The sequence below is a fragment of the Protopterus annectens genome, chromosome 8.part0 (genome assembly GCF_019279795.1).
Source record: "Protopterus annectens isolate FY-2018-M chromosome 8.part0, PAN1.0, whole genome shotgun sequence".
NCBI classification, from domain to species: Eukaryota; Metazoa; Chordata; order Ceratodontiformes; family Protopteridae; genus Protopterus; species Protopterus annectens.
The window spans coordinates 1,967,464,712-1,967,481,146 of record NC_056741.1 but is presented as its reverse complement, the minus strand read 5'-3'; the positions used below and the strand labels follow the sequence as shown (position 1 = coordinate 1,967,481,146).

Genomic DNA, 16,435 nt, shown 5'->3' with positions numbered 1-16,435 from the left:
GGGAGGGGCTCCTGTTGAGCAGAGGAACCAGGCAGGAGTGTCCCCTTTCCCCTTTGTCATTTGCATTATATTTATAACCATTGCCAAACAAAATAAGAGACTCAGAAATTCAAAGATGTAATTGGTATGGTATTCAAGAAAAGCTGGTTTTATTTGCAGGTGATATTATTTTGTACCTGATAAACCAGAAAAAGACATTTCAATGTTGTGGAACAACCTGAGACAGTTTGAAGTCTTTTGAGGATACAAAATGATTGATTATAAAAACAAAGACAGTAGCTGTAGACTTTGTACCCACACATAAATTGTTCAGCAATACACATTTATGGGGACATGATTAAATGAAGTACTTAGAGGAGTATGGATTAAAAAGGATTCTGGTGTGGCAGCTAAGGATATGTGGGAAGAGGCAATACAAAAGATGTACAAAAACTGAGAAACCGGAAGCTCTGCTTTATGGATATGGATAGCAAGATACAAACATTTAAAATGTTTTTATTCCATTTAGTTTTATACACGGGTCAGGCATATTTTTATCAACCAGAGGAGAAGTTGTGGATAGCAATTAATAAAGAGCTGAAGGATTTTGTCTGGGAGGGGAGGATGGCACGAGTCAAGTGGGATAAACTGATTCTCCCAGTTGAACAAGAGGAATTTGAAAGGGTATTTTAGAGCTACACGGTTAAGGCTCCTATACATAGCACAAGAAGAAACCTATAATTCAAAATCGAAAGGGATGATGACAAAATGGGGGGAGGGGGCTTAAGAAACAAGGAGAAACTGGGATTTTGGATGCAAATCATTCAGGAGAATAACAATGACCATACAGAATTCAGGAGTCCGAATGGAGAGATGAAAAGTCTTCAAGCAAAGGAGAATAGTAGTGCTGAAATTGAATTCATCTTCAAGTCTTGGTGAGTACCTTCGTGAGGTGGACCCTGTTTTCACAAAATCTCACCAGGGCGACACTGATGTATAGACTGTGTTTATATAGCATATATCATTGACAGAAGTAGGTCAAAAGTTAAGAGAGATAGCTGGGTGCACAAGACCCAGGATAAAAGTGTCCAATCCTGGTAGGTGCACTGGTGCCAGGACTGGAAAAAATGACGATGTAGAATTTCAAAATATGGAAACATTCCTACAATGGGGCCAGGCCCAGGAGGAGGATGGCCTCCTGTTGTAGAAGGAAGTAGCAGTTCACAAAAACTGATAGGCCAAAGAACAGCCATAAAGACGATAGAGTGGACTATTGAGGATAAGGAAGAAATTGTGTATTGTTACTGTTATGCAAAAAGCCCAACATTTCCAGACGCAAGATATACAAAACAGTTAAGAGAGTAATTAGAGGAAAGAAAAAAACTTGCGCAAGAAAAACTGTCAGAAGCTTCAGATGAAAATTTGCATTAATTAATGCAACAGATTTGAGAAAAACAGTATAGAGATCAAGAAACTTTGATCTGTTTGGATAAAGAAGCATCTGAGGAAGTGTGAAAATATAAACAACAAAACCTAGAGATATTTGAAAAGTATAAAAAAGAAATATGGACATGTGAAAGAAAGAGAGGTTTGATATGGTGCAATATTAATGGCAAATTAATCAGTATAAAGAAGGCTGCCCCAAAGATATTCGAAGAGAAATACAGGCAAAGGCATCCAAATATGAAAAATTTCACAATAAAAAAATAGCATCACAAAGATGGAACGTAGAATAGAAGGTTAGTAAAATAGAAGTTAAAAAAATAGAAGTTGAAGTTATGGACTGTCTACAAGTGAAGGATTTGGTGTAGAAGTTCTAACAGGTTACACCACAACATGATGGAGCGAGTCCCCAAAGTAAGGAGAAACAGAAAGATCAGGAGACCTCTATAGAAGAAATGTGAACATGGAAAAGAAAAAGAGATTTAATATGGTGTAATATTTTATGCAAAGGAGAAAACAAAACTAACCAATACAAAAAGAACAGCATGAGAGATATTTGAAGAGGGATACAGGCAAAGGAATCCAGACATTGAAAACATTACAATACAAAAAATAAGAAGACGGGAAAACTAGAAAAGGAGATTAGTAATGGATAAGTTAAAGAAATAGAAACTGAGGTTAAGAAGTACCTGAAAAGTGAAGGATTCAGTGTAGAAAATCGAATGCAGAAAGCACCACAACAGGATAGCGCAATGGATATCCAAATTAAGAGGAAACCAGTGGAACAGGAAGCAATTGTTCAGGTGCCGTATCAAGATATTTTGGAGCTTTCCTCAGGAAACCAGTATAAACGTTCACTTGAAGCTAGACAGCAAGGAAAGGAACAGGAAACTGTGGAAACTGATGCAGTCAGTGTTGAGAAGTGATAGGCCAGTGAGTTCCTCTGTCATCCAGATGACAGAGCATTGGATGGCACAGGATGAAATTGAAGAGAAGGTGCCACAGGAAAGTGCTATAGAATTTTCTATAGAATGGCCACAGGAAATGGAAAACAAGGGATGTGCCCTCAGTTTGGAAGAAAATGAGCTAAGAAATGAGTTGCTTGATTTAATAGACATGGATAGATATATTAAGATCAATGAGAGAAATAGACTGCAGAAGGTCAATAAAACCCAAAAAGTCAGAAGTCTGCTAAATCAAATGAATGCAGTAATTAGGACTGTCCATAGAGATCCATGTGATATAACAGAAGTAAACAGGATATCTTACTGTGCTGCTAAATTAATAACTGATCATGTTCTACCACAAGAACACAGGGTAGCAAGGAGAAAGGAAGGGGAGAAATCGAATACCATCATGAAGTATCGACTAGAGAAAACTATAAAGCAATTAAGACAACTAGTGTCACTGTTAGAAGACCTATAGAAGAGGGAATAGATCAACAAAAATACTAAGAAAGATAGATGTGATAAAAGCAATGTGCAGTATTAGAACAGACCAGGATCGGTCATGCACTATCGCAAACAACAAACTAAAAATTTCAGCAGAGGTGGAAAAACTTAGAAGATACACAGGTAAATATAAAGGAAAAGTACAAAATAAACAATTATTGATGACCCAAAAAAGTTTTATAGAGAATTGGGAAACAAGGTAAAAGGAATTGAAAGACCGCCAAAAAAGAGGAAATAGATACATTTTGGAGTAGTATTTGTGAAGATCCTGTGGAACATAACAAAGATGCTAAATGGATAGAAGAAGTAAAATAAAGAATAAGAAGCTAAAGGTGCAGGATATGAAATGAGATAAAGTAACTGCCAAAGAAACTGAAACAAAGTTAAGAAAAGCCTCTAACTGGTAAACCCCAGGCCAAGATGCAGTACCTAACTTTTGATTAAAAATATTGACATCTTTGCACAAAGATTTAGCCATGAGTAAGAACTGTTTATATGTGCACCCCAAACAGACACCAACCTGGCTAACAGGCAAAACAATGCAGCTACTTAAGAGTGAACCTGCATGCTACCCTAAAAATTATAGACCAATAATTTGCCTTCCGACAATGTATAAACTATACACGGGAACTGAAGCTGACAGAGTTTATAGTCATTTAGACGAAAACTCATTTATGGCAGTAGAACAAAAGGGCAATAAAAGAAACTCGTATGGAACAAATGATCATTTATTGTTAGAGTCATACTGGAGAACTGTAAAAAGGGGAAGAATTTAAGTATGGCATGGATTGACTATAAAAAAGGCATTTGATAGTACCCCACATTCATGGATAAAAGAGTGCTTAAAAATGTATAAGATACATCCTACACTGATCGATTACATTACAGTGACCATGAAACAGTGGCAGACCATTTTGCAATTAAGCCATGATAAAGGGCACATTATTATCCCAGGGATAAAAATTCAAAGGGGGGGGGGATATTCCACGGTGACTCTGTAACCGTTGCTATTCTGCCTTGCCATTAACCCATTAAGCTGTTTACTTATCAGCTTAGGCCATGGCTATAATTTGGCTCCTAGAAAACAACCAAGTGTGAAGACTTCTCATCTTCTCTTTGTTGATTTAAAACTGTATAGCTCATCAGATGAGGAACTGAAAGCACAGCTGCAGGTTGTCAAAACTTTTTCAGATGATTTAAGAATGTCATTTGGTCTTGATAAGTGTGCAAAAGCAACATTTAAAGCAGGAAAACTGCAGCACCAGGAAAATTTCAGTTTGGGACAAGAATGTGATATAAAAGAACTTGAGCAAGAGGGAGTGTATAAATATTTGAAAATTGATGAAGGATCAACAATAAAACATGAACAAATGCTAATAGAACTTAGTAAGGAATACTTTAGAAGACTTAAATTAATTCTGAAAATAGGACTGACATCTAGGAACAAAATTCAAGCTATAAACCAATTTGCTCTTCCTGTCCTAACTTACAGTTTTGGAGTGATTGACTGGCCCCAAAATGTGTTGGATAGATTAGACAGAAAAACAAGAAGGATGTTTCATGCTCCCCAAATAATTTATAAATATCAATGTATACCAATATTGTATATTCCCCATTCCGAAGGAGAGATGGGCCTACTTGAAATTGATTACATGTATAGATCTGCAGTTGTGAGACTGCAGTTGTGAGACTCCACACATCTGCTGACCTCGCAAGACCCAAATGCAGTGAAAGTTTTGAAACATGAGGAGAATAAATCAATGATGACTTCTCTGCTTAATTTAACAGAAGCAGATCAGCATCAAGCAGGAATGGAAATCAAACCAGAAGTAGATAAAAGTCAGGCAGCAACTGAATGTGCCAAAAACAAAAGAAAGAATATAAGGTGAAGGATCAGATGAGAAGGCAAGAAAGGTGAAAAAAGCATAAATATAGTTGCAAGTATGAAAAACTTGTGGAAGAACCTCATGTTGATTAAGAACGAATGCAGGAATGGTTAAGGAGAGGCAAATTCAAACCAAGAGATGAAAGGTTAATATTGGCAGCCCAAGATAGTGGGCTACGTACACGTTGGTTTACAAAGTCTATTGAACATGTGGGAGAAGCAGACAAATGTAGGTTTTGTAAAACCAAATTGATAACAGTCGCACACCTTGTTGTTGGTTGTGACATACTAATGGCAGAAGGACTGTATACTGAAAACCAAGACTGTTCCACTGGGGACTGTGCAAACATTATGGTACTGAAGTGGCTGAAATACACTGCAAACATGAGCCACAAAGCATCACAGAAAATGATTAAGTTTATATCACATGGGATCACCCATTACCAACAGTTCAAAAGACAGATGCTAGAAAACCGGATATAGTGGTCCAAGAAGTAGCACTGAAAATTGAAATCTCTACACCCAGTGACTACAGTGTCTTGCACATATAGAGAGACGGACAAAGGCCTAAAATATCAGGATCTGCAGGCAGAAATGAGATCAATGTGGAAGAAAGATACCCAGCCAGCTCCAACAATAGTTGGAGCAACGGGTCTTATAAAAATGAATCTACAATCGTATTTAGATATGTTACCAATCCACGTAACCCCATACGAATTGCAGAAGGAGTCATTACTGTGCACATTGCGAGTGCTACGAAGAGCACTTTTGGCTCACATCAAAGATTGAAACAATACTAATTTCATGAACTTTAATCTTACTTTGACTTGGGAATGGGGTCCATTCCCATCATAGTATTAAAAACCCAAAAGATTTGGAGAAATTTTAAAAATATATTCACAAAGTAGCAAAAAGTATTCTAAGAACTAAGCCAACACGGGAATGGCGAAAGGAGATTCTGCCGATAGGGATGACTGCAATTTGGGATACAGACAATAGGCAAGAACTGTCTGGAATATATTGGAGAAAACTAGCAAAATAACCAAGGTGTTGGGAGCAAATAATTAGAGAGGGAAAGGTAATAAAATGGGAAGAGGCCAATAATTTATTTGGATTGCAGGCTACAAATATGAATAAGGAACTGATATTTTTGAGCTGTGATACAGCATTGGAATTGCCTAGACATAGGAAGGCCTTGCCGAGTCCAGTTTTGGTGGCTGACAAAAATCAATTACTAGGAAATGGAAATCAAAGTCTAAACCAACTGTCCTTGAAGTAGTTAGTATAATAGGGAAAAAAACGGATCTTTAGAAGAGGATAGGAGCAATTTACATAAAAAAGGAAATTGTGGGAACAATACATGCAGACAAGGAATGAAGTTTAAAAAAAGGCATGATTTGAATGAGCTATGTAATGTTTGACAGTGACTGGATAGATTATTAGTGATGTATAGCGTTTGCAACTAAAATTATAAAGACATGCATCTGGAGCATTTCTCCCCGGGCCTCTGCTGAAATTTGGCTCATTTCAAGTCGGACTTTCCCGGTTAACAAATGTTAAATAAATAAATTATGTCAGTATGATTTGTTTTCATTGATATAAATGTGTGATTGCTATGTCATAAGTGATAATTTAATTATGAAGATGTTTCTTGTTTATCAAACCATTTTTTTTTTTAAAATAGACATAGTGATTCAATGGGTTACTAAGATTTTTTTTCAGTCAATTTCCTTTAAAATAAAAAAAAAAAACTTGCAGACCGAATGTGTTTTTGGCAAGCAGGGCTCTAAGAAAAAGTGGCAGGAGGGACCAATTAAAAAAGTAGAGATCCTTTCAGAAAATAATGGTCAATCCTCCACTTCAGCATGACTGTCTCAGCATTTTTCCGCACCTCCCTCCCTTCCTGTGACTTCCTTAAATACTCTCCCAGAGAATAGTTCTCTGTCTTCCCCTTTGGCATCATATTGTCTTGGAAAAATGAGTTCTCAGCAGTTCATGAGTTCTGAGTAGTTCAGGAGTGTTACTAATCATGCAGGAAAGACCTATCTTCTTTTTGGGGTTTTCCTCCTCATCCACCAGACCAGATGAACTGCTTCCTCTCGTTCTGAATCATATGCTTTTCCCTTGGTGGTCCTAGAAACTGTGCCTCTAAATCAGACTGGGAAGGGATTCTAATTCTATTCAAGAATGGTTTTGGTGTCAAAAAGGATGTAACTTGGAGATGAGTTCTCGACCTTCTCGACTTAGTTGTAAAAGTGCCAAAGGTCATGATGATGACCTTACAAGACCTGTTGCCTCATTTTTCTTTGGAGTTTTTGGTAATCCTAAACCTGAACAATGCTGATATTCCCAGTGCCACAGAGTTCAGTGCTTTCCTCAGATTTTCTGTCTGGATTACATTATCAGTTCTCTGCATTACCATTTGGGTTATCTACAGCTCTAAGGATGTTTATGAAGTGTCTAACTCCAGTGATAATTCATTATAGACTGCAGGACATTCAGATTGTTTTCCTTTTTTAGACTTCCTTATCTTTGCAGAGTCTTTTTCCAGGTGTCAGAACTCCCTCTTATGATTCACAAATCTCCTTCTCAGCATAGATTTTCAGAGCAATAATGAAAATCCTCCATGTTTCACATGGGGTAGGTTTTTTCTAGGATGCATTTTAGAGTTTTCCCTGCAAAAGGGATTCGTAACTCATGAAGAAGTGGACTTGTGTTTGGAAGTATTCCTGAGTTTCTCCAGTCATTCTCAGACTTCAGCCAAATAGTAGCTCTTCTAGGGTTCTAACATCCATGATTCTCATGATTCCTCTTTCAGGTTATACATGAAAAATCCAGTGAATCTCTTAAAAACTGTGGATGCAAAATTCTCACTTTGCGGAATTCAAATTCATGTCTTTCGTTTTCTGATGAGATAACTGGTTTGGTGGAGAGAACATATTTTCCTGAATCCAGGTCCCCATTGTTTGTCTATTCCTTGCTCAATCTGTTAAAACAGAAGCACTGGAATTGCTTGGGGTGCTGTTTAAATGGGGGTAGAAGTGCAGGGTCTTTGGAACAAAACAGACCAAAGAACATAAATGTGAAAGAGATGTTAGCTGTGATCCATGCTATAGAATCTTTCCATATGTGGTCCATTGGGCCACTGCCAGTGGTTACAGACAACAGTACAGTGATATGGTACATAAACAGGGTGGCACCAGGCCTTACCCTCTGTGCAGGCTGGCTCTGGTAGCTTGAGAGGTTATCCTGAAGCATTGTTTAACCCTCCAAGCTCCATACATTCCTTCAAAGCAGAATGTAGTGGCAGACAAGATTAGCAGGTCCAGGACTGACACTCATAAATGGAAATTGAATGAGGAAGTCTTCTAGGATTTTATCCTATTGTGGGGAACACCTCAAATAGATCTGTATGCCTCCTTTCAAAATGGACAACTGAACAAATTCTGCACCAGGACTCCTTGCAAGCTGTCCTGAAAAACAGGTGCATTTTCATTCCTTCATTCAGTAATGTTTCTTTATGCTTTTCCACTGTTTCCAGTGATTCATAGGTCATGCTGAAGACTCGAGACTTTCCAAATATCATTGTATTAGTTCATAATGCTTTGTAAAGGTATGTACAGAGGATCAGGTGCCAACCTTTTAAACACAGAGTAAGATGTACTTATCGTACTTTCTCTTTTTGGAAAAAAAACTCCCACCACTTTGTTTTTCTGAGGAAAATCAGTGTTTTTTTAGGTAAATTATTCTTTTAGATTTATTTTGTGACCCAGGCAATAGTGGTTCTCCCTTGTTATGGAGCTGACCAAGGACAATTACAACAAGTTTTCTTACAGACTGGATCTACTCACACAAGACAAGTGGAGTTTGATACACCTCAGTCTGAAACCATTTCAACTGACTGCCTGGATGATTCAGTTTTGGTACCCTTTAGGCACCTTGTTTCTGTGGCTGTGCAGTACATACTATAGGAAGCACGAAAAGCCTGCTACAAGGAAATGTCATATTACTAAATGGAAAAGATTTAGTAGTCTGTACCATACTAATAACCATGACCCATTCAGAGATTCAGTACCACTGGTTCTTAAATATTTAAGAGAGTTAATCTCCTCTGGCCTGCCTTATTCCTCTAGCAAAGTTCATTTGTTTGCTATTTCAGTATGTCTTCCCATGGATCCTCCCCCTTTCATTTCTGTCTTTGGTCAGTGTTCTTGAAAGAGCTATTACATGTAATACCACCTAGGAAACCGTTGGCTCCTTCTTAGAATCTTAATTTTGTGCTGAAAAAGTTGCCTTTTGAACCAGCTCATCAGGCTGGTTTATGATGCATAAGTTGGAAGACAGTTTTGCTTATTGCACTGACATCTGCAAGACTAGTGTCTGTGTTGCAAGCTGTCATGGTAGATGAACCCTTTTTGTTTTTCCATATCGATAGGGTTTCTTTAAGAAGAAATTTCTCATTTATGTCAAATGTTTTCCAAGTTTACATTGAATCAAGCCATCAGTCTCTTGGTTTTCTATTTTGAACCTAAAGGTATCGGTGAGAAAGGATTTTTAATTCTCCAAACATGCATATGCACCTCTGGTATTACTTTGACAGAAGTAAGTCCTTTAGGAAAGCTGAACAGTTGTTTAACTCCTATTTTGAGACAAAGAAATGATTGAGCACGTCAAAAGAAACCGTTTCCAGATTTATTCCATGCTATTGCTTTTTTGTTATTCCCATCATGATAAGTCACTTCCAGGTAGGATCAAGGCACATTCTGCCAAACTCTTGTCTTCAGCGGCATACTTGAAAGGGGTAGACGCTAAAACCATTCCAGAGACAGCTACTTGTTCCTCTGTGCATACTTTTTCAAAGCATTACAAACCAGATTCATTCTCCAGGTCCAGAACAGGCAAGGATCATCCCCATCTTTCCTGCTCCCAGGTTGTATTAACTAAGACAATCTGTTCATATAGCCCAAAGACTACTGCAGTAGTGAAACTGATGGATGTAGTACAGTTGTATAAGTTGCGCTTACCATAACAGATGTTTGAAGTAATCACTGCTGCACTGATTGAAGCCTCCTTTCATCCCCCTTTTTTCTGTATATAATTACGCATTCCTGACTTTTATTTTTTTATGGAAGGTAAGCAGACACTTCAGAAGACTGGACAGCCCTTACATCTTTAGCAGAATATAACTCGTATATCTAAAAGCATTTGCAGCAGTGATTGCTTTGAGCAGCTACTGCCATGGCAAGTGCATCTGGTTCTGTATTAAAAACTCAAAGTACAACATGCTCAAAACTTTAAGATTGAGCCAAAATTTTTGAATCTTGTAAGGTCAAAACACATGTACACACACAAAACATCTGTGCTTCCTACATCCCCTGCTACTTATATACTCCAACTCTGAAATCATACCACTGTGGGGAAAGGATCAATATCCCAGTCCGCACCGTGATATGATCCTTCACAGTTTAGGTTCTGGCAGAAAATGGTGTTCCATTTTGTTTTGCCCGTTCAAGCTTACAAGATTTGAGCATTTGGGCTTGATCTTGTAAGTTACAACCATTTCATATTTCAAGAATCGTAAGCAGAACCATGCGTCTTACACTACTGTACTTTCCCAACTAGGAAAAACCTTTCACTACTTTGTTTTTCTGAGGAAAAAGTTTTTTTTTTGTAGAAAATTACACCTTTAGATTTTATTTATTTTACTGTCATTACATGTTGGGAAGTTTTACTTGTTTGTTTGTGTGAAAAAAAAACAGTAAAACTCTTCAAGTAAAAAAGTAGAAGGAATCCCAGAAGACAAAGCTGTAGCACAATTCTTTTAATAAAAACAAACCTTGACAACAAATAGCGAGCGCTTTCGCACCGAAGTGCTTCTTCAGAGAAATAACATCACGGCAAAACACATTTATATAGTAAACCAGCAGTCATCAATTATTAAAATGAGCAATTATCACTTAACTAAATCCCTTGATTTTAGAATGGGTTTTAAAGAAACCCTGTCATTGAGGCCAGGTTTCCTTCCAACACCAAACCTCAAAATCCACTGAAATTCTCTCTGTTCAGTATAATTCTTTAAATCACCACCTGAACCTGTGAAGCAGTTACCGCTTTTGTTGATTCTTCCTTCTCCCCCATAAACAAGAAAATCTCCCCCATAAACAAGAAAAAGAAAGAAAGAGCCATTGGGTGTAAGACCAGCTCCTTCTGTGCCTCAGATGCAAGTGGATCCTTTGCTCCTTATCCCTGTGGTATAGTACCAACAGCTACTAATGACCAGGAGCTAGACCCAGGCTCTGTGGCTGTAGGAATATCATTTGTGGGCAAAGGAGAGCAATAGTTGTCAGTCTTGGGGTAAGGGGTGGTTGGAGGTCTACAGTATAAACTAAAAGGGGAGCCTGATTCCTGCGATAGCCAGCCTATCTTAATTCAGTCTTTTTCTAGGGAGCCCCCAAGAAAGGAAAACAAAAAACTAAAAACATTGTTTCTGCTGTGTCACTTTCAGTGTGTGAGGGAAGGCGTTTTATCAGGGAGTTGATTTCTGCTTTTATTTTGTTAAACAGGTCTTCTGACAAAGAAAGAAAGAGTTCCCTTGCTTTCTTACTGCAATTTTCATTCAGAAGAGCAGGGATTAGTGGGAGAATGTTGCGCTTCATGTTTTCTTCATAAGCTGAAATTTTCTGATTCTGAAGGAAATGTAGTTTCAGATTTCCCTCCAGAAGCCTTATCTTTTTCTGAAACTTTAAAACAAATGATATTTTCCATGGAAACACAACGAAATTCCCATTTGCCAGCAGAAATATTATTTTATTTTATTTATTTTACATTTGTTGACCAGGATTGTCAGATTGAGCTGAAGAGCCCTTTTTCAGTAGAGGCCGGGGGAAAAAAGCTCCAACATATTAAACAATTTTCATTATAAATTAGCATTAAACAGCAATGTTACAGGATTATTACAAGGCATTAAATAGCAATACAATGTTATGCAGTGTCAATAATCAGGAGTATAGCAAAACTATTTCAAGATGTATAAAAAGAAATCTGTCATTAAGATAAATATAGTTTTTGGGGTAAGTGGTTACAAAAACCCAGTTTTATCATAATGTAGTTGCATGAAGGCAAGACAATTACAATACAATGTTTCTCTGTGGCGATATAAATATTGTGATTTGTTACAGTTCGCTATTCCACAACCAACAGTTGGCACTCATATTTTATCCGCTTTAGGGGACGTTTTTCTTTAGCTTGAAACATGACTGACAATCAACCTCTTGTCCTTTGGAACTCTTGGCAGGGTTTACAAGGTACTGCAGATTTGCATCTGTTTTATAACCCTAAAGCAGACCCTGCAGTGATGTCTTTATCTAAAATTGCTAATGCTAATCCCAGTTCCTCTGACAAGGATGGGAAAGCTTTGACAAATTTGGGAAGAAAATTTATTCTTTTGCCACTTTAATGCTTAAAATTTTAAACTGCCAGGCTCACATGTTGTTTTAGTTTGTTTACTGAGGTAGCATACTGATTACATTACTTCTCTCATTTCCGAACATTAAAAAAATTTAATTTTTATTGTTCCCTTGTCTGAGGTGAAGAATTCTTGGGTCTCTAGGTAATGACTAGGCTAACAACCACTAGGGCCCTTACAAGCCTAGCCATGCACCCCAAACCATTTGGGTCCCAATTATGATGGGAGCATTGTTGGTAGTCAGGTAGCTAATGATTTATAAGGGGTGGGGGGGCATGTTAGTTAGGATATTACTTTACTTATTGATGGTGACTGTCCATAAGGGACATGGGGGCCAGACCGAGGAAGAATTTACAATTTCCATTCCAGTTGTCAAGGTTTAATTTGAATAGGGTCAGGAATATGCTCTGGTTTACAAGGCTGGGGCTCCTATTCCATAGTGTGGGGATCCTTTGAGACACATCTGTCTCTCCAGCACTTTGTTTGTCACAAGCAAAGTTCAGGTCCCTGTATCTAGTGTTTTTGATGCTGTTTGTTTTGCAGATGTGCAACAGATCCATCAGCACTAGGTCTGAGGAAGCCCTGTAAGCCAGGCAAAGATTCTCTGTCAGCAGCCTATAGGAGATCTAATACAGAGAAAGAGCATTTAGGCAGTCGGTATAGGACAAGGGTATTCATGCCCTAAATTTTCCTGGTGAGAAACATTTGTGGTAAATTTTCCTGGTGAGAAACATTTGTGGACATTCCAACTGTTGCAAGTGTCTTGTTAGATATATGCCAAAGGGGGAATTGTATATCATGATAGGTTTGGAGTGATTTTAATATTATCTTAGTTATGTGTTGGTCAAAGGCCAGATTGCTGTCTCCATATATTCCCAGATCCCTTACTACTGGTAGACTCTTATTTGATGGAGTAATTAATTTGGGTTGACAGTTCTCAAAGGGCATGATAATGCATTTTGTGGCCTTGAATTTTAGACTGTGACTTTGGTGCCAGTTATTTGTCTAAGTTAAACCCACTTGCAAGATGTTTGTGTCTTGGGAAAAATCTGAGCCTTGGGGGTCCTTCAGTGGTGACTAGTCTCTTGGTGGAGATGGTGTCACTGAGCCGGACTTCTTAGGTCCTGTCTGTGAGTCAGCCAGCAGTCTGCTGAGTTATATAAGGGTTTACACTTAACTCAGAGAGCTTGTCAACAATGCCTGAGTGGGATAATGTATCATATGCCTTAGCCAAGTCAAGATACGTAATATGCACCGTTTCACCCTTGTCCATTATTTGTGACCTTCTCAACAAAGTCTACTGGGTTAAGTAGGCATGACCTTCCCTTAACAAAGCTAAACTGGGATGAGTCCAGTGTCTGTAGGTTGCCAGTGTCCTTGCATATCATTTTCATAATTCATTTAATAGCTTTGCATATTGAGCTTGTTAGACTGATGGGTTTGTAGTTCCTTGGGTTAGTTGATGGACCATCCTTGTGGTGGTGAATGTTGCAGTCCTCCTTTCACTTGGCATGTAGCCTGTTTTAAGGCTGTAGTTGCAACATCTCAAGTGGTCCTGATAGGGCATGTTTTAGACTGTTCAGAAGCCAAAAGGGGATGTTGTTGGGACCCATGGAGGTGGTGTTCTTGGCTTTGGTGACTGCTGCCTTTGAGATTCTGTTCTTGGCTTTAGTGAGTACTGCCAGCACCTGGTCTCTGCTGATAGCTGGGGAAAGTATGTCTGAAGGGATTTCACCTGATGGAGGTGGGGGACAGCGGGAAATTAAGTTTGAGCTGAATTTATCAACCAGTAAAGTTCCTATGTCACTCTGATCAACATAGATGGTATCATTTCACCATCGGTTCTGCATACTGTTGTATGTTACTTCTAAGGTTCTTGATGTAGCTAAAGAAGGCCTGATTGTCCTTAACCTATGAGGCTATCCTGACATAATAGTTGACCTTGTTGGACTTGTTTCTCCGTTGCTTATTTTAAAGCTGTCTCGCTATGTTAAACTCCTTTAACATAGCGAGATAGTTTGCAAAAAGCAACTGAGATCTTGCTTTCTCCATTGCTTCCACCCACAGCTCTGATGTACTGCGTAAGCATACGCATGCGCAGTACATCAGAACTGCCGCAGAATACCAGACGGCTGCGGAAGGGCAGCAAGGAGGCATTATACAATGCCATTATTTAAGAAAAGTAATTTTTTTTTTCTTAAATAATGTCATTGTATAATAGCAATAACCCACTTCTGGGTGTGGGTAATGCTGGATTTACCCACATTGTCTTTGTTTGGCCACTCGGGCTTCGCCCTCGTGACTAAACCACACCAACCGTGGGTAAATCCAGCATTACTCATACCCAGACGTGGGTTATTGCTCTACTAATTATCTATTTTTAAACATCAGCTTCTGTTCTAGATTCAGCTAGAAGCTCTACCAAAGCATGTTTTCACTTAGGATTCCCGTAACCCTTTCTTTGCCTATACTCTGATATCAATCCCTGATGGGGAAGGCATTCTCTAGCCTGCTGTCCAAATGTCTTCTTGGCCTCTTCCCGTTCTTTTACCTTTCCCTCTCTAGTTATTTGTTCCCAATATCTTGGTTCCTTTGCCAGTTTTCTCAAATTCCAGCCCTTTCTTTCCTATTCTGTGTACCCTTAATGGTAGTCATTCCTATTGGCAAAATCTCATTTCTCCATTCTCTTGTCTTACTTCTTAGAAAACTTTCTACTACTTTTTCTCCTTAAAGATCTGCATCAGAATACCCCCCAACACACACACTTCTACTTCTACTTATACTTACTTATTCTACTTATTATTTTTTTTAATCCCCCTGTTAGATCATCATTTCTTTCCACTTTGAATTTTAGCTTTCTGCCTGTGTTTTGTATGTGAGCCTTAACTGTATTGCTCCAAAATATCCCTTCAAATCAGGTAATCCTAAACCACCTTGTTCTGTTGGAAGGATCAACTTGCTCTACTTGACCCTTGCCCTCTTCCAGATAAATTCTTTCAATGCTTAATTATTGTCCACAACATTTCCTCTAATTGATAAAAATATGCTTGACCCGTATATAAAACTAGAGAGACAAAAACTTTCACTGCTTGTGTCTTGTTATGCGTATCCATAAACAAGAGCTTCCAGTTTTTAATTTTTTGTATTATCTTTTGTTTAGTCTGTTCTCACATATTCTTAGCTGCTGTAACAAAATCCTTTTTAATCTATACTCCTAAATGCTTCAGTTTATTGTGTTCCCATAAGTACGGGTATCATTGGACCAATTCATGTGCGGGTACATAGTTTACAGCTGTAGCCTTTGATTTTTCTTCATTAATTTTATATCCCCCAAAAGGCCTGACGCTGTCTCAAGATGGTCCACAACACTGAGATGTCCTTTTCTGGTTTTATCAGGTACAAAGTAATATCAGCTGCAAATAAAACCAACTTTTCCTGATTACTATACCAGTTATATCCTTGAATTTCTGAGTCACTTGTTTTCTTTGCCAGTGACTCTAAATATAAAGCAAATAACAAAGGGGGAAGAGGATACCCCCGCCCGGTTCTTCTGTTTAGATAAAACTTGTCAAAAAGGAAATTTCCTGGATCTTTTAAGTATTTGTGCACTCTTCCAAAATCTGATCCAGCAGCTATAGCTTTAGTTAATCCTACTGATGCTAAACGTTTAGTTAATTCCAATCTTACTCTTTCTGATAAGGTTGGGAAGGTTGTTAACTATGGGAAAAAGTTATGCTTGTGCAACTTTGACTTTTAGAATCTTGAATTGTCAGACTTGTATGTTAAAGTTTATTCTGACTAATTGTGCAAGTATGAGGAATGTTTTGTCTGCAGTTTATTTTTATTAGGAAAAGTCTGCTTTAAGTAATTTAGGTTCTTCCAGTATACATACTCATTGTTAACAGTGTGTGAATGATTTATTTGATATGTGTTCAAGGACTATGGCCACTGGCAATGTTTTAAGGAGGTTTGACAAGATGATGTAAAATAATTAGATTTTAAATTCTGCTTTGGATAGAGATTTAGGTTCCTCTGCTGCAGAGGTGATCAAAACATGTCATGAAAGGGGCAAGTTTATACAGGGAATCTCAAAGATTTTTCAGCCATCCTGTTCCAAATTTTTCTGAAGGATTCTTTAACCCCTCATTCAGTTTTGTCAAAAAACAAAATAAGCAGTCTCAGCAGAATGTAGGTAAACAGACGTTTAGCAAG

At 38.1% G+C, this 16,435-nt stretch overlaps 1 protein-coding gene across 5 annotated transcripts in view; it reads left to right on the top strand.

The window, feature by feature from the left end:
• The window catches only part of ZNF821 (zinc finger protein 821), a 748,458-nt gene that overhangs the window by 195,751 nt on the left and 536,272 nt on the right, over positions 1-16,435 (top strand). The gene's annotated exons all lie outside the window — the stretch shown is intronic.